At 44.5% G+C, this 18,566-nt stretch overlaps 1 protein-coding gene across 1 annotated transcript in view; it reads right to left on the reverse strand.

The window, feature by feature from the left end:
- The window catches only part of NCK1 (NCK adaptor protein 1), a 33,662-nt gene extending 16,998 nt beyond the window's left edge, over positions 1 to 16,664 (reverse strand). Inside the window, exon 1 of the mRNA XM_041004516.1 lies at positions 16,563 to 16,664. The gene's annotated coding sequence lies outside the window, so the exon portion shown is untranslated. The remainder of the gene's footprint in view (positions 1 to 16,562) is intronic.
- Between the last annotated feature and the right edge of the window lie 1,902 nt (positions 16,665 to 18,566).

Here is an 18,566-nt window from a genome sequence, read left to right on the forward strand (position 1 = left end):
TATTCACTATTTTTTTAATATAAATTCTTTTTCATGATACAGTTCCTTAGCCCCAGGGATTTACCCTCCCACCCTGACTGTTTTCCCCTTTACTGTAACAGTTTAGTCCCTCCACAACAGTCCCAAGTCCATCATTCTGCTATGTAAGTGTAGAAAATCCAGCATTCCATTGTCAAGATACATTTTAACAATCTCATTGGGAGTCCATCTTTCATCTGGAAGTAGAGATGCATACTGCAGTGTATCTCCACTTCATGGTGTTCTTGCCTCCCTTAAACAGATCCTCCACATGAATATATGCATATACATGCTTACCTATGTATCGACTGATCTTGTATTTTGTGTGAAAGTTGCCTTATATCAGAGACAACATATGATGTTTGTCCTTCTGGGACTGACTTGTTTCACTGAGCATAATGATCTCTAGTTGGGAACAAAATGGTAGAATTTCATTCTTTTTAATGCTGAGTAGTATTCCATGGAGTAGATGCACCAACGTTTCTCTAACCAGTTCTCTTTTGATGGGCATCTTGATTATTTCCACATCTTTGCTGTTGTAGGTTATGCTGCTGTAAATATAGGATTACAGGTCATTTTCTCATATGCAGATTTCATTTCCTTCGACTGTATTCCCAGGAGTGGACATCTGGGTCATGTAGCAGGTCAACTTTCAATTGTCTGAGCATGCTGTCTCATTTCTGTAGTGGCTGTACAGGCTTACACTCCCACCAACAGTGAAGGAGGGTACCTTTCTTCCCACATCCACACCAACAGTTTAGGAAAAAAATAAAACTATATAAATCTTCAGAAGACATGGAAAAATCACATAATTTTAGATTAAGAAGAATTCAAATACATCAAAATCATTATCTATAAAGAGGGAAACCCTTGGGGAGGTTGGAAGGGCAAAACCTTAAGCTTATGAAACTGTATCATGAAAAATAAAAATTTTAAATACATAATTTTTAAAAAAGGAAAACTGATCTGATTTTGCCAAAATGCAAAAGTTTGCTCTAAGACCCTGATAAGAAATGGGAAGATAAACTATATACAGAGAAAATATTTACAAATCACATAGCTAACACAGGACTTACATCACAATATATAAGACTCTGTCTGAGAAGCCCTGTGCTCACGTTCCAGCTCTGCTCTCAATTCCAGCTTCCTGTGAACGCAAAGCCTGGCAGGCAGCAGGGGAAGGCTCACGGCAGATCTAGACTAGGGTTCTTCGTGCCCAGTGTCAGCCTGGTCCAGCCTTGGCTGCTGTAAGCATTAGAGTGAACCAGTGGATGAGAACCATCTGCCTCTGGCCTCTCAAATAAATAAACTCAAACATAAGAAAACAAGCAACCCAACTTAAAATGAGCAATGTATTTGAAAGGAACTTCTCAGAGATGGGACATGAAATAGTCTCCATTATCACAGTCATTACAGAAACACAAAGCAAAACCTCAGAATGATAACCACTACACAGCTACTAAATGGTGGTGGTAAAAGCTAGATAAAAGAAACTGACAAGACCAGGTACCAATGAGGATGCAGAGCAACTGAAACTCCAGTGGTGGGAAAGCAAAATAACAGCCACTACAGAAAGATCTGGCCTCTTCCTATAGATTTAAAATGCACTAACCAACCATATGATCTAGCAATTTCATTCCTGTATATTTACCAAAGTGAAACAAATTCCTATGTTCACACAAAAATCTGTACTATAGCATACTACACTATACTATGCTATAAACTCGAACATTTCTAGCTCTGTTCACAATCACCAAAACCTGGAAACAACCCAAATGCCCTTTAAAAGAATAGATAAATGGATAAACAAACACTAACTGATACATATTCAGTAATAATGTGGAACAAACATAAAACTAAGTGAAAAAGTACACTCAAGAGCCCAAACAGCATTCCAGCAAAGCTAAGGCAACACAGGCAGAAAACTCAACAACCTTCACAGGTTAATATGGAGGCAGGATTTGATCACAAAGCAGGAAAAACTAAGAATTCTTTTTCTTCAGACAGAATGAAGGAACTATTCTGTATTTACATACAGCAATAATCACATTATTTAATATGCATCATCTCATTTACACCAAAAGTCGAAGTCTTAGTTTATGTAAATACCAAAGCAAAAAATCGCCATGTATCTCCCTGTGAATGAGCCTGTTATTCACGATAGTACTGCACCATCCAATCACATCTACAGAGTTGCACAGATCTTTTATTTGCTGACAATTTTATACAATGCTATCAAATTCCTTGAAGCCTGTGAAATGCAGAGTGAAAAAGGAAATTAACATTCCAGTATCAGGGAATTTATTCTGGCTTTGTAGAACTTATTAAATAAAAGTCAACTTAGTAACCATTAGAAAGCTGGTAACAGGTGAATGATACCACACCAAACCTCTTAAACGTGTTTTCTGGGCCCGGCGTGACCTAGCAGCTAAAGTCCTCACCTTAAACGCACTGGGATCCCATATGGGATGTTTGAAGGGTGTGGAGACAGAGCTCCATTCCCCAAGTGTCTGTCCCTGCTGAAGCTGGGACAGGTGAGTCAGGAGAGCCCAGAACTCAGCCTGGGTCTCCCACGTGGATGGCAGGAAACCAAGTACTGAACCACCGTGTATTGCCTCTTATGGAACGCCTTAGCAGAAAGCTGTGTTGGAAGCCGCAATGGCCAGAGCTGAGCCAATCCAAAGCCAGAGCCCCAGGAGCTTCTTCCAAGTCTCCCACATGCTGCAGGGTCCCAAGGCTTTGTGCTGTCCTCTGCTGCTTTTCCCAGGCCACAAGCAGGGAACCAGAAGGGAAGTGGAGCGGCTGGGATGCAGCTGGGATACAACTGGTGCCCATCTGGGATCCCAGCTTTAGGACTTTAGTCACTAGACTATCGTGCTGGACCCTGTTAAACAATATTTAAAGCAAAACCTCTCACATGCTTAAATTTTAAGTTGCCTGTATTTCTGGTTATTCTGTTTTCACTCTTCAATGGGGCAATTTGTTGTATTTGCTTTTTCTTTTCATTAGAAAGAGTATTTACCAATTTGTTACTTTAGAAGGTAGCAGGACTTTAAAAAGTCAAGAATGAATTAATTTTATGAATTTACTTATGCTGTTTATATTACTTATGGTGTGTTGAAATTAGTTATTTGGGATTTTTTTTTTTCTCCTCATTGTTTGCTGAGAGATCTGTAACCCAACCGAACTTCCGGACTTAGCTGGGTATTGTTACTTAGCTGATTCTTATCAGAAACAGGAAATTGTGAAGTTTTGTGTTAACTATAGCAGATTTCAAAACTGCATTTGTGGTTGCATCAGAGGTTTTTCATTAGAAGTTTTTCTGTTCGGTAAAAATTTCTGGTGTTTCCTCGTTTTCCTGAATGAGACAGCTGGCTTGCCAGAGGCTCATGCTTACCCTAATCTACACACTTACAAACAGTACCCTTCCTTGGAGTTTACAAAGTATCGATTAAACAATTTGAACAAACAGTGCCTCTAATATGTAGCTTTACCTAATACAGTTTTGAAAGATTGGAACAAATCACGTTTTTTAATTTTTTTAAAGATTTATTTTTATTGGAAAGTCAGATATTCAGAGAGGAGAGACAGAGGGAAAGATCTTTTGTCCGATGATTCACTCCCTATGTCAGCGCAATGGCTGGTGCTGAGCCGATCCTTAGACAGGAGCCAGAAGCTTCTTCCTGATCTCCCATGCAGGTGCAGGATCCCAAGGCTTTGGGCCGTCCTCCACTGCTTTCCCAGGCCACAAGCAGGGAGCTGGATGGGAAGTGGAGCTGCCGGGATTAGAACCGGCACCCAGATGGGATCCTGGCACGTTTAAGGCAAGGACTTCAGCCACTAGGCCACCACGCTGGGCCCAAGTTTACCATAAATTCTTACTTAAGGTAAAGACAAACACCAGAGTTCTCTTAACCAGTTGGGTCGCTACTTTCTTTCTGCCATTCCTTCATTTTTAAAAATTCATTTGTAATTTTTAAAAATTTTTATAGGCACAAAGAAATTACATATATTTGCATGGTAGAGGATTGCTCTATAATTCCAAAGTAAACATATATGTCATCACAAACATTGAATATTTTTCTCTAGTGAAAACATCCAAAGTCCTTTAGATTTTTTTAAAATGAGAAATACGCAGTACATTATCTATAGTTACTGTAGAAGAGAACACTTGCAAGCTACTAATTGTGCAACGTTAACATCATCATCTCTTACATAGTATGTGGGGAAAAAAATGATTACTCACACGAGTTTCAAAATAGTTCCAAATTGCTCAGATAACTAATTCATCAGAAGTCTCTAAACAAAAATGAACTTTAAGTAGATGAAAATAAAAGGTAGGCAGGTAGGCACCTAGGCAGGCAGGCAGGCAGGCAGGCACCTAGGCAGGCAGGCAGGCAGGCAGGCAGGCAAGATCACCTCTTCCCCTGTTAAAAAAAATTCTTGTTTATCTGAGACAAGACTGTTTTACATCTAGAGACTAGAAATGAAATTTCTCAGCATCCAACCCACATTCAAGTTTCACTACCAACAAAATTAGGCGCTAAGCTAAAACCTTTTTGAAAATAATGTATGGATGCACAATTAAGCTCTTGGAGAGTCATCTCTGTTTCTGTTTTCTCAGGACCTACAAAGTCTGTTCAGCTGTATAGTTCTGCATGATTTCAAATAGACTTACTGCTAAGCGTGCAGTTTCAAAACTGGCCACGGGACCCCAAATCCCCATGAACTAGATGGTAAAATGTATGGCTACATGTATGAAAGTGTTCAATGATAATTCAGATGTCAGGTTATGTTAAATGCTCCAACATGGGAAAGAGTGCTTACAGCAGACTCATAGACTGACAATCTTGAGTAGCACTCTGGCTTCAGAATCAGCCCAAAGGCATTCTGGTCTGACAGGAGAGCATGAGAGCAAGTGTATCAATTGTGGAATGCCAGGACACTGCTGTGAAGAGTGTCCCCTCCACGAAGGACCTCTGCGGTCCACACATAGTGCAAACAAGTAGCTACCAAAGATGGTTGCGCTCTTCTCTCAACAGAGAAGAGAATTTCCACTTTGCGTGTGGCCTTGTCTAAGGAATCCTGGGGGTGTTGTGGATTCAAGAGGCTTCCAGAGCCTAAGCACTGCATGTCAAGAGCCTCAGGTGATCACTGACGTCACACATAATAGTGCTAATTTGTTAAATTCACTAGAGTCACTGTGTACTGATTTCCCATGCAGGACCTGTATCTTCAGTTATACTAGAAAGATAAATTATTAGGTCAGTGTGTGGGTTGAGCCAGGTTCGGTCGCGACAAAAACCAGTGCACAATATGGAATGCCAAGGTGAGGTTACCTGTACTAGAAGTGACCGCAGGGCCCAACCAGCACACATGAATGCCAAGGTGAGGTTGCCTGCACTAGAAGTGACCGCAGGGCCCAACCAGCACAGGTGAGAACCAGGAAGGGAAGGGCAGAGCCAGCAGGGGGAATATGGGGGGTGGGTCCCCTTGCGTGACAGGTACTCCCACTGGAGAGCATGAGCTGGGATGGGGGCAGACCAGACTAAGCAGGGCTATACCACCTGTGGGCTCATGTGGACTAGATCAGGGAAAAGCCAGGCTGGGCTGATTATTCCTACTGGTGCAAACACAATTAGAGTTGGTGAGGGTTGTTTGGGCTTAGCCACAGCATCAGCTGGCAGAAGTTGGCACTGGGGGCTAAACCTGTCAAGTCGAACCACAGAACCACCTGGAGAGTGCATAATCCGGGAGTGGGAGAGGCCTGGGAGGAAAATAGTGGGCTCCTCCCTCTGGGGTTACCACTCCCACAGGAGGGCACAAAAACTAGGACAGGGGCTGGGGTGGCTAGACAGAGGCACCCAACAACAACCATGAAGACTGGATAGTTGAGCTGGTTAGATGGAACTAAGCTTTAATACCCATCAACATGTACGAAAGTCGAATGGGTTGTGGGACAGACTGGACTAGTCAGTTACACATACTGGCAAACCAGGGTAGGGGGCGGGCCTGGTGGGGGTTATTGTGGGTTGCTCCAACTAGGCTACAGCTCCCAATGGTTTATGTGAGGGCCGAGTATGTGCTGGGCAGAACCAGGCTGGACTGCAACACCCATTGGTTCCAGTGGAAGTCAGGGCTGAAAACAGAACCAACCCAGCAATTGCAACCATCAGCTGATCGGTGGGATGGACTGTGCTGGGCCCTGTGCTTGCTATAACACACAAGAATCTGGTCTGGGAATACCTCAAAGTTTCTTTGGGGATCTCCCCAATCGAAATGCCAGACTCAGAACCCTAATCAAGAAAAGACAGAACACAGAACAAGTCAATCAACCACCTCAGCTATATGTTGGCAGTGAAATACTGAGCAAATGGAGACTCTATGATGGACTGTGTCAATCAGTGGATTCTTCAATGACCTCATCGTGCTTAGAGTGGCGAGACTGGCAGCAATTCATAAATGGTGAACTATCAAAACCACTTGAGCAAGTATCTCAGAGCATGCCCACATCCGGGACTTGGGGTGGGTGGGAAACTGGGAGGGGTTTCTCCCTCAATATCCCCCTTTACCTCAGATACATGAAGGAAACAATATGGAAATAATAGTCTAACCCATTTCCCTATAGCCCTTGAACCTTTTTACCTTAATCAACTATGTAAAGATTGTTCAAAAATATAATTTTAAAAAATTAAAATTTAAAAAAAAAAGGATTTGCCAATTATCAAGGAAAGAATAACTCTGCCAAGCATGTAAGAAGAATCTGAATGTCCTTTATTTCAGGGAACCATGATCACAAGCTTCCCTTCCCCATGCAGCAGACAGACCTGAAGTTGAAGGCTGCGGAGGAACAAGAACTTCAATAGAGAGGAGCCTTTCAAGCGCCAGGCTGAATAAATCAAACACTTGATGACTTCTGCCTTCTATCAGGAACCGCTAGATGGACCCCCAATTCCTGCTGTTACTCAACAGCGCCCCCTCTCAGCAGGAAGTAGTCAAGAGCAGACCACATCATCCCTTTTCCCTAAATGCAGCTGGGGTCCACTCCTGTGTTTGGTAATGTAGGAGCCAGATGGAATGCTAGGCAGTTAGGGTCTCCGGATCCTGGTAAAACTGTCTTGTATATATGTAACATCTTAGCACTAAGAGATTATTGAATGTTAATATTTTCAACAATGCTTGTACATTGTTAATTGTATTACAAGGTATGTTACCGAATCAAAGATTTGATTAGTTACTAGAAAGAGGGGGGAATTAAGAACCTAGATGTTTTCTGCTTTTGTGATTCTGCCTTAATTGCTTGGCTGGGGGCTATGTGAACTCCAGGCCTGACAGTCAACATGACACCTGGCAGGTCACATAACCAGACCACTCCTCAGAAAGGAGGTACCAGGTGTTAGATAAGATTCACTGCCCTATAGCTCATCAGTTTGTAACTTTTGAAAGGTGCTTGCTTCAAATCCACCAATAGAAGCCTGCTAAATCATGACTATATAATTAATAGCCTGAAATGTATAAGAACCCTGTGCTGTTCAACCGGGGGGTTCTCTCTCCTTCTCTTTTGCCCTCCCTGCTGATCCTGCTGCAGCCTCGGCTGTGGCTGCCCCTCCCCTGCCCAGCAAGGTGGCTGGGAAACCTAGGCTAACCTGAATAAACCACCTTTATGCCTTAGCACCGACTTCAGACTTAATGATTTTCTGGGGATATCAAAATCCGGCACAACAGTACCATGCATCCAACCTTACATGGTTGGACAGAGAGAGACATAGGTCAATTTTAATCCACATATATGAGAAATTACTAAAGAGTTTTCTTCAAAGAAATTATAGCCCAGTATACACTGTGACAGACTAATGTATTCAAAATCAATGTTTTGTTTCACTACTAACTGCTGCATCAGTTTCTTCACCAGCCCGCAGTTAGATGGCACACTGTGACTCAGATCTGACCAATGGAGCACATGTGAAAGTGACATATACCACTTCCAGGCCGGACCCTAACATCTTCCTTGTCACACACTTCCCCTTTCAGAATAACCTCAGAAGCCACAAGTTGATTATGGTGGTAACATTAAAGGATAGAGGAGCCTGTGTCCTAAGTGATGCACAGAGCAAAGATATCCCCAAGACACATTTTCAGAGGATGACACAGAAAGCCATATTAGATGCATTGCATTAAGGTACTAAGGTTTGTTGGTTCCGCCCAGGGTTGTGGCTAAGCCACTACCTGCAGGCCAGCAGCCCCTTTGGGTGCCAGTTTGAGATCCAGCTGCTCTACTTTCAATCAGCACCCTGCTAATGCCTGAGAAAGCAGAATATGACCCAAGTACCTGGGCCCCTTACCCACCTGGGAGATGTGGAAAACGCTCCTCATTCCTGGTGTGAGCATGTGTGGATGGGCCTGGCCATTACAGCCACATGGGGAGTTAACCAGCAGATGGGAGATACCCCTCTCCCCTACCCTCAAGTCTGCCTTTCAAGTAAATAAATAAAGTACACATTTATATGTATAGATTTGTAGATTATTAGGGCTAGAGCTGTTGGCATATCAAAACTAATACAAAAACCTTAACATTTCTCTAGCTGCTGGATGAACAATAAATTAAAAGAACAGAAATAAGGAGCTAGGAGCCCCTAGCCAACTATTAACATAACAATCCTCCAGCCACCAACAGACTCATCCTAAATGATATCACAAGGAACAACAACAACAAAAGCCTATCTCCACCCAAATCATTAATGTGGTTTTAAACATTCTCCCAAACTGAGGCTTACCTTTTTCACTTTTCATCTTTTTCATTTTTTACAAAAGGTCTCTTCCACATCAACTTTATGGAGGAGGCAGAAATAAAGATTCTAAATCTGTTGGTTCACTTTCCAAATGGCTCCAACAGCTGGAGCAGAGCAATCCCAAGCCAGGAGTCAGGCCAAAAGCTTCAAGTCTCCCACACGGGTGGCAGGGCCCCAAGGTTTTGGGTCATCCTCTATTGCTTCCCCAGGCCACAAGCAAGGAGTTGGATGGGAAGTAGAGCAACTGAGACATGAGCCAGTGCCCATACGAGAGCCTGGAGCTTGCAAGGTAAGGACTGGGCCTAGATTTCATCTTCTATTTAATGCTTTATTCCTGTTATTATGATCTAATTTTAAAAAAATGTATTTAGGGCCCAGCATGGTGACCTAGCAGCTGAAGTCCTTGCCTTGCACATGCCAGGATCCCATATGGGTGCTGATTCTAATCCTGGAGGCCCCACTTCCCACCCAGCTCCTTGATTGTGGCCTGGGAAAGCAGTGGAGGACGGCCCAAAGCCTTGGGACCCTGCACCCACTTGGGAGACTCGGAAAAGCTCCTGGTTTCTGGCTTCAGATCATCACAGCTCCAGCTGCTGCACTCGCCTGGGGGAGTGAATCATTGGACAGATGATCTTCCTCTCTGTCTCTCCTCCTCTCTGTATATCTGACTTTGCAATAAAAATAAATAAATCTTTTTTTTAAAAAAAAAAAAAACTATTTTTATTGGAAGAGCAAGTTTACAAAAAGAAGGAAAGACAGATCTTCCATCCACTGGTTCACTCCTTGAATGGTTACAACAACCAAAGCCAAGCCACCCTCCACCTGCAAATGCCAGCATCCCATATGGGTGCCGGGTTGTGTTCCTGCTGCTCCAATTAGGATCCAGCTCCCTGTTAATGGCCTGGGAAAGCAGTGGAGGATGGCCCAAGGCCTTGGACCCTTGCATCCACATGGGAGACCTGGAAGAAGCTCCTGGTTTCAAACTGGCTCAGCTCCAGCCATACTGATCATTTGGGGAGTGAACCACTGGGTGGAAGATCTTTCTCTATTTCTCTGTAAACATGCAATTCAAAATTAAAAACAACAAATCTTTTAAAAAAAAAAAAAAACTCTCAGTCTTCTGCTGCGGCATTGAAGAGGGCAGTCACTCAAGTCCACAAACATGAAAAGATCCTGTTCAAGCTGCTTTTTCTCGTTAACAGCTTTACTGAAACAATCAACACACCATCACCATAAAGTTCACCCATTAAAGTATACAGTTCAATGGATTTTAGTATATTCACAGTGGTACAACCACTACCACAATCAGCTTTAGAATATTTTTACAGCCCTAAAAGGAAACCCAATACCCTCAAAAGTTGTCACTTCCCATTTTCCTCCTTCACTACCCCAACCCACTCCCAGCTCTATGCTACAACTAATCTACTGATAAATATATTTATTTATATTTTCTTGGCATTTATTCAGATGGAATTATATAATATCAATATGATACAATACGTGATCAGATCTGGACCGAGTTCCCAGCTCCCAGCCAGCTACAGCCTTTGCCGAGCCCCACCCACCTGGAGCACTGGAATGTGGATTCTCTTTCCTTTGGTCTCTTGGTCCCTCAAAAAATATATTTTTTTTCTTAAAGAGGTATTTTATTTCTCTGGTATACAGTATAACTTACCAATTCTTACTCATATCTTCTACGATATGGTCTACACGTAATCACTTTAGCAAGCTCTGGGATTATAAACTGAAGCCTTTCTGCAGAATTAAAATAGTAGTAGTTTACAAATGACTATTACAGGAAACCAAGAAACTTATAACAAGAACAAACTTGTTGTAAACAACTAGATAATAAATATTTTAACATTTCTGGACCAAACAAGCCTACCTGGTCACATATTCTTCTAGTACTGTTATAAGCCTTTTAATTTAATTTTTAATTTTAAATGATGCTTACATAGTTGATCTGTTACAAACCTTTAAAAAGTAAAACACCGGGCCCGGCGCGGTGGCGCAAGTGGTTAAAGGTCCTCACCTTGCACGCCCGGGATCCCATATGGGCGCCGGTTCTAATCCCGGCAGCCCCGCTTCCCTTCCAGCTCCCTGCTTGTGGCCTGGGAAAGCAGTCGAGGACGGCCCAAAGCTTTGGGAACCTGCACCCGCGTGGGAGACCCGGAAGAGGCTCCTGGCTTCGGATCGGCATAGTATCGGCCCGTTGCGCTCACTTGGGGAGTGAATCATCGGACGGAAGATCTTCCTCTCTGTCTCTCCTCTCTGTATATCTGCCTTTCCAATGAAAAAATAATAAAAATAAATCTTTAAAAAAAAAAAAAAGTAAAACACCAAAGGCCAGTGTTGTGGCATCTGGAGTTAAGCCACACTGGTAATGCTGGTTCCCACATAGGGACCAGTTCAAGTCCTGGCTGCTCCACTTCCCATCCAGCTCCCTGCTAATGTGCCTGGGAAAGCAGGGAAGATGGCCCAGAAGCCACGTGCCCAGCTCTGGCCATGCAGCTACTAGGGGCATAAAACAGAGGAGGGGGGGGGGTCTCTGTCAACCTTCTCTGTCCCCTCCCGACTAGTTATCAAAGAGATAAGTAATTCTCCACAAATAAATCTTCAAAATCTTTACAAATAAAAGATTAAATAAGTTAATTCTGGGCAGAGCTCTTATCTAGAAGACAAAGAGAAAAATGTTTTCCCTACAGAGGACATATTAGGAGATCGGACACATTCTACAACTCTGATTTCCAAATAAACCACTTTAAGAAAAGAACAGGGCATGTGAAGACAGAAAGAAATGACCACTATCTAAAACCAGAGAAAAAAATCTTGTCAGAAATCAACTCTGATGGTACTTTAAAAAACAAACCTGGAGGCTTCAAGTCTAAAGATATATTTGAACATCGGGCAGAGTGACAGAGGGAGGGAACCCGAAAGAGAAAGCGGGAAAGAGCCGTATTTCCCATCAACAGGTTCTCTCTCCCCGAGCCTGCAGCAGCTGGCAGGGCCTCCATCCGGATCTCCCACTGGTGCAGCCATCTCCTGCTCACGTCCCCAAAGCAGCAGCAGAAAGCAGCACAGAACACAGAGCAGCCACTGGCAGTCTGACATGTGGTCTGGGTGTGCTACACATTAGTTTAGCCTGCTGTGCTATGAAGCCTAAAAAAATGGATTTCTGTCATTTACTAGATTGTGATTTTGCTTTGACAGCTAACAGATAGGTAATCATCAGTGAAATAATTCAAGCAAAGTTTTCAGAATTAAGGTACAGAATTTTGTACATGTAGAAGATACAGTAAGTATCCAAGAAAAAATTTTTTAATTAATGTATATAATAGCATTCTCATGAAATTTCAGAATACAGGAAACAAATTACAGAAAAATAAAAAGCATTTTCACAAACCAAGAATCAACACATCTTCAGAATTCCCAAATGGATGTCAAACTAGAACCAGCAGAGCAATGCCTACAGAATCCTGAAGGAAAATTATTTCCTCTCTATAGGTCATCTGACCCAAACAAATCAAGTGCCAAACAAAAATGTCTTCATTAACACAAGTTCTCATTAACCCAGGAACCTGCTGTTACATGTTCCATCAAATACAACAAAAATCCGCGTGATCTGAGAATCAGGGGATACAACACGGGATTAAGACAAAGCAGGAATCAACAGTTTTTGAAAGGAGAGATCCCAGATCCATGCAGGCTTGGATCAAGAATGCTCGGAAACTGCCAAGGAAGGGGTGGGCAGGCAGCCCCACAGTTAAGACGCTGCCTGGAGCACCCACATTCCATAGGAGAGGGTCAGGGTTTGGTCTCCACCTCCAATTCACAAGCAGCCCGTTCATGCGCACCCTAGCAGGTGGCAACACTTGGGAGGTTCACGGATTGAGCTCCCCGTCCCAGTGCAGTCACTGAGGGCACTTGGTGAGTGAACCAATGGATAGGAACTCTGTCTCTCAAAATTAAATTTTAAAAAATCTGGTACATAAGGATGGCACAATTCTACAGCCATGTAGATAAATTCAAAATAAATACAAATAGAAGACTTGTAAATTCATGTTTACAGCAACTTTATTCCCAATACCTAAAAACCAGAAACAACTTTAATGTCCACCCATGGTTATAATTTTTTTTTGTTAATGTATTCATCCAATGCAATACTGTCATCAATGGCAAAGAACCACTCCACACCTGACATCACTAACGAACCTCACATGTTGGGCAAAAGCAGTCATGCCAAGGGTACATACTACCCAACGTATCCAATTATGTGCAGCTCCAAAACAGTCAAAATAACGTGCGGATATTGGACAAAACAGTCAGTATCTGCAGGGTCAGGGACCACTGATTCAGAAGGGACAAGAGCCTTCTGGAACGCTAGGAATGTTCTAATGTGTCAATGTGGGTGACAGGTGTATGAATATCACAAACATAGACATTCACTTAAGCATGCATTTATACATCTGCGCACACTTTGTAATAAAAAGAATTAAGAAATTTTCTTTAAACACATTTTCTTAAGAAAATAATTACAATTTCCAACCACATCCCACAACAGAAAAGGATATAAAATTTAAAGCCTTAAATACAAAAATCTTTATTTCAGAATTATTTATTGCAGCAGCACACACATACTCCTGGAAACAACATTCAACAAACGAATGCCACACCAACCCTGTACTCCTCTGATCTGACAGAAAAAGATGTTATTTTCCATCACCAGTAATCAAACTAAACACTAATTAACCCAGAGAGAAGAGCATGTTCACAAGCTGCGAGGCAAAATGGAGCCTGGCTATTCAAAGGCCAAAAGGGAGAAAGAATAGGAGATGCAGCTAAAAGGAGGCCAAGGACGCAGGTGAGAGGCAGCATGGCACTCAGGCCGGGCGTGGGAGGAGCCTTCCACCACACATCCCAGATGGCCCAAACGTTTCTTACAATACGTAGTACTTGGATGTGACCAAAGCATTTCTAAGAAAACTCTTCCAGTACCATTAAATGAATAAAACATTTCTGCAACAACAGCTGAAATACTTAAAAGGTGCCCAGCACACTGAATTCTTCATAGTATTTATTACCTGAGTTGATCTACACAGCAGCATGATTTGAAAACATGTGCTGAAAACTTTGCAAGAGAAGTCTGGCTCTTTTAAAAAAGAAAAACAGAAAACCATCTGAGAAGCATCCAGGCTTTTCAACATTTCCACATATTCCCATTGCTTGCTTTATTCAACTGAACTGTCTGAATAAAAGCAGAACTCATCCATACCAAACTGAAGTCCAACTCGGCAACCCACAGCACACTTCAGGAACAGGGAACAAGCAATGAGGCTGTGTGATCCAAGGCCACACAGCTCCTGTGCAGGGATGGCAAGGCAGGGGCAGGACCGATGGACCACACACACTCAGAAGGCAAGCCAGCGTTCAGAAGAGCCAAAATCAAACGCCAACCAAACTTTGCTTCACTTGCTACTTGGTGCTTTCGGGGTGGGGGAGGTGCAGAAGGAGGCAGGGAGGCTTTTATTTAGATTAGCAGGCATTGTTTATGCACAGGAATTCAAAGTCTACCTAAATTACCACAGGAAAGCAGAAAACCAGTAGGGATGAGTGCGAATGGGAGACTGGTTTAGTTAGGGCGGACAATCTTAAAAAAAAAAGGGGGGGGGGGAGGGAGGGAGGGAGGGAGGAAACAGGACTGGTATTATTAAAATGGATTTTGAGCAGACTGCTAGAACGCTATTAATTACAAATTCGGCTCTGTGGATAACAGCTTTCACTGGTTTCTAAACAGCAACGGATGTGCCAGAGGCATAAAGAACTGAACAGCTGGTAGCAGAGTCAGAATACCTAGCTAAAGTCAGTAGCTCAGAAATAAAAATTAAAATACTGTAAGAATGTAGGGAGAGACAGAAATCTAAAAGAAATGAAAAAGAAACACCGGTAAAACTGCCCAATAACCTGTGGACAGAGCTAAGCAGAGCACATTTCGGGGGAAACGTGACCCTAGCAAGGCCACCATATGGAACCAGTCCTCAAGGGACAATTTCTACCTTCAAAAAAGATTCAAGTGAGAACTGTTCACACATAATTGCTGCCTTACAATTTGTCTTTATTTAAATGTCTTCTTGGGCTCCGTCAGTTGTCTTCCTAAAACAGCACAGCAACGAATTTGTGAAACATCTGTTCAATAGTCAGCAACTCCAGTTCCCTTTATTTGCCAACCAGTCTATTTCATTTTCTAGTGTAGTAGAAAGAACATTTGGTATTTTTCCTTACTGTAAAGGTCAATGAAATGCAAAAATTACTGTAATTTTTGATTCTTAAGCTGTAATTAAGCCTGCCTCTCATTTAAGTATGACTTCCTGATCAGGAATGTGTCAACAGTCACATAAAATCTACCGGGAGCTTTGAAAGCAAAGTTCTCAAGGGTCCCCCAAAAAGATAATAAAGTATCACTCAATATGTAACATGAACATGTTTCAAGCTTTGCTCACACAGCATCCCCCTCAAAGCCCAAAACCAAAAAGATAGTGCTTACAAGAGAAAAACAAGGCAAACATTTTAAAATGCAATACAAGCACAGCAGACTCCACAAACTGTACTTACAGATTTCACAGCCAGTACCCCAAGAGCAGGAAAGCACGAAGTTCAAGCCCAAATGAATGCAATCAAGCAAGCAAGCCACACTTGAGTTACTCCAATGATGGGAACCGGAAGCCCACGCCAAGTGCCAGAGACAATTAGCAAACACCACTTTCTCGGGCTGCATCTGTGTTTTTCTCAGTAAATGAACTCTTTGAAAGTGGCGACTTCAGACACCGAGGCTGGCAGGTACCTAACAAACCATTAGGCTTGGTTGGAAATTAAAGTTCGATGCGCAAAACGAACACCTCTTCCAACACCACGGTGTAGACGGACTGTTTCGCTTCTTTGCTTCCCACCCGAGACGGGGTTTTAAAGAATCCACATTCCTGAACCTCGTTCTTTCCTCCTCACCTACTGGGCCTACCTAATGAGGTAACGGATCCAGTTACTTCCAGAATTCAGCACAACACCACAACACCTAGGCTTTTTCAGGCTCACAGCCCTTCAAGACCCAGCTTCCCGAGTTTCCAGTGGCTAACTTAATTTGGTTGGAGGCTTGCAAGAAATGTATTTTTTTTTTAATCCAAGAGATCCAGTTATATTCTTTTTATCAGACATATATGAGCAAACTTAAAAGGGCTCACATAGCCCAAGAAACTCGCGTTAAGAATCGAACGCACACATCCACTCGACCAGAGCACCACCCGGATCCTGCCCCCCAGGAGACGGTGGAAAAGGCCTCGGGCCGAGGAGGAGGGGCAGCGGGCGCGTCCCTTCGAAGTCCACCCGCACTGGGCACGGCGCCCTCCCCCGCGTCCGGCTGGAGGTGAGGGCGTCCTTCCTCCGCCACCACGTCCCCTACCTCTCCGACCTCCGGCTCCGCCAGAGGCGGGCAGCACGACTGAGGAGGGACGCGCAGGGCACAGCCGCTGTCCACCCCCGACGCTGGGCTCCCGGCCGGGTCGCCGCTCCGGGCCCGGTCGCGGTGTAGACGCCCAGACTCGGCTGAGCAGCTTCCCCGCCCCCTCCGGCTCGGCTCCGGGCCGGCAGACGGCGCCCCGCGGGCTAACTTCACCCCGGGACGACAAGAGGCTGCGGCGACGGACGGGCTGCCTGTGTCAGCGGCCGGCCGCCAAGGCCGCCCCGCCGCCCTCGGGCCCAGCTCACCTGAGGACGGAAGCCGGCCGCCGCGCCCGCCGCGATGGCCGTTACGGCACGAGGCCTGCGCGCCGCCGCGTAGCTCTCGGGAGCGGGGCGGGGCGCGCGCGGGAGGGCGGATCCGCACGGGCAGGAAACCCGCTCTTGGCCCAATCTGATAGGCTCAGCCGTCCGCTACCCGGGGGTCCCTGACGCGACAGCGATCGGCACCGCGCCGGGATTGGGTGGGCCTGCTGTCAGTCAAACGCCGTCTAGAATGTGGAGCGAGCTGAGGCTGCGCGTCGGTTAGAGCCGGACGAGCTGGCCTCTCTGTCGCTCTCGTATTTTTCCTCCCCGGGAGCCTCCACGGATTGCTCCGTCCTCGGCGCTTCAAGGGGCTTTACAGCAAATATCACTCCGTCCTGAGTTGAGTCCCACTTGCTCTGCGAGCTTCCTCTGTACCTGGACGGGATCTGCCTAGTTGAAGATGTCTGAGGGGCGTGGAGCGGCAAAGAAAAACAAAAAGGAAATGGGTACCCGGGAGGAAAATGTGAAACAGATGCTGCATTTGAGCCACAAACCAGAATAAATCCAGTCCGCGGGCCCGAAGTGCCGTGTCCCGTGAGCAGCCTCCAGTCGTGTCGTGGCGGTTAGGGTCTGCTCGTTTTATGCTAGGGTCTCGGTCCAGCACCTCCCCTCCAACCACCACCACCTCCTGGAGCATCCCTAAATTGATTCTCCAGGTCCTCCCATCCCTGGTCCTTCCCAGCCATCTTTGTGGCTAAGTTTAGATCTGGGTCCTCAGAGAAACCTGCTAGGTACCTTTCCTGGAGCACAGGTGTTACCCCCCCATGCTGAGCTGTGAAAAGGATTTATTTCTATCCCTACCTGGATTGTTAAAATCAGGAACCATGTCCATTTCATTTTATGGCCAGTAAACAACTGCTGAAAGGATAAATACATCTCCTTTCTTCCTGATTACGGCTCTCAGAAATTCAGTTTTCTGCTTTGGTCTCCAGATTATTCCCTGGAGTGCCAGCGGATGCATGTGGTTGGCCTGTCTTGTTGTAGAATCATGAAGTCAAGCACAAGTTATCCAAGACCTTTTCCTAGCCCTCCCAGTTAGTGAGCAAGGCAAGTGAGTAGATCACTACCCCCTCCGCCCCCCGAGTGTGAATACCTTTGCACATTTTATCACGACTGCTTTAGACCAAATCTTGACTCCAGACAAAAACTCCTAGGGTGAAGCCCTAACCCATCATGGGGCTGGAGAAAGGCTTTTCGGAGGTAGTCAAGGCTAAATGAGGTCATAAGAATGGCTCCTAATGTGATGGGATTAATATTTTAGGAAATGAGGCACCATCGGGGCTCTTTCCTACACGTGAGGACACAACAGAGTCACCTGCAGCCAGAAAAGATGCCCCCACTTCACAGCCGCCCGTACTGGCGCCAGGCCTTGGTCTTCTCAGCCTCCTGAAACTGAAGAAAAGCTGGTTGTTTGTGCTCACGCTGACCTTTTGTTATGGTAAGCTGAGCTAATACAAGGTTTCCTCATACCCTTTATAAAGCCTATGGATTAAGGTATTACTTTTTTTTTTTTCAGACAGATGTCCCATCTACTGGTTCACTCCCCAGGTGCTCCAACAGCCCAACGGGAGCCAAGATGCAGCCAAGGAAGCCCAGGACTCAGTCCATGACGCTCTCATGGTGGCAGGGACTCAAGTGATCAGGTGCTGCCTCCTGGGATGGCCATGGACAGAGGCAGAGCGAGAACTCGAAGCTAGGCACTCTAGTAGGAGAAATCTGAGCATCCCAAACGGTACCTTAACTGCTAGGGCCATATGCCTACCCCATAGATTCATTTTTTTAAGAAACCCTTGTACAGAGTCTCTTCAAACTATTTCTGCAAAATCACACAGCCTACTATTAATAGAACTTGACTCAACTTGACTCAATTCTAGTTACCTATTTAACGTGAATAGCGATGGTGGGTATGAATACAAATACCAATATGTAAAATGCAGCCTTTGGGGA

The sequence above is a fragment of the Ochotona curzoniae genome, unplaced genomic scaffold (assembly GCF_017591425.1).
Source record: "Ochotona curzoniae isolate NIBS_2020 unplaced genomic scaffold, NIBS_Ocur_1.0 contig_1302, whole genome shotgun sequence".
NCBI lineage: Eukaryota > Metazoa > Chordata > Mammalia > Lagomorpha > Ochotonidae > Ochotona > Ochotona curzoniae.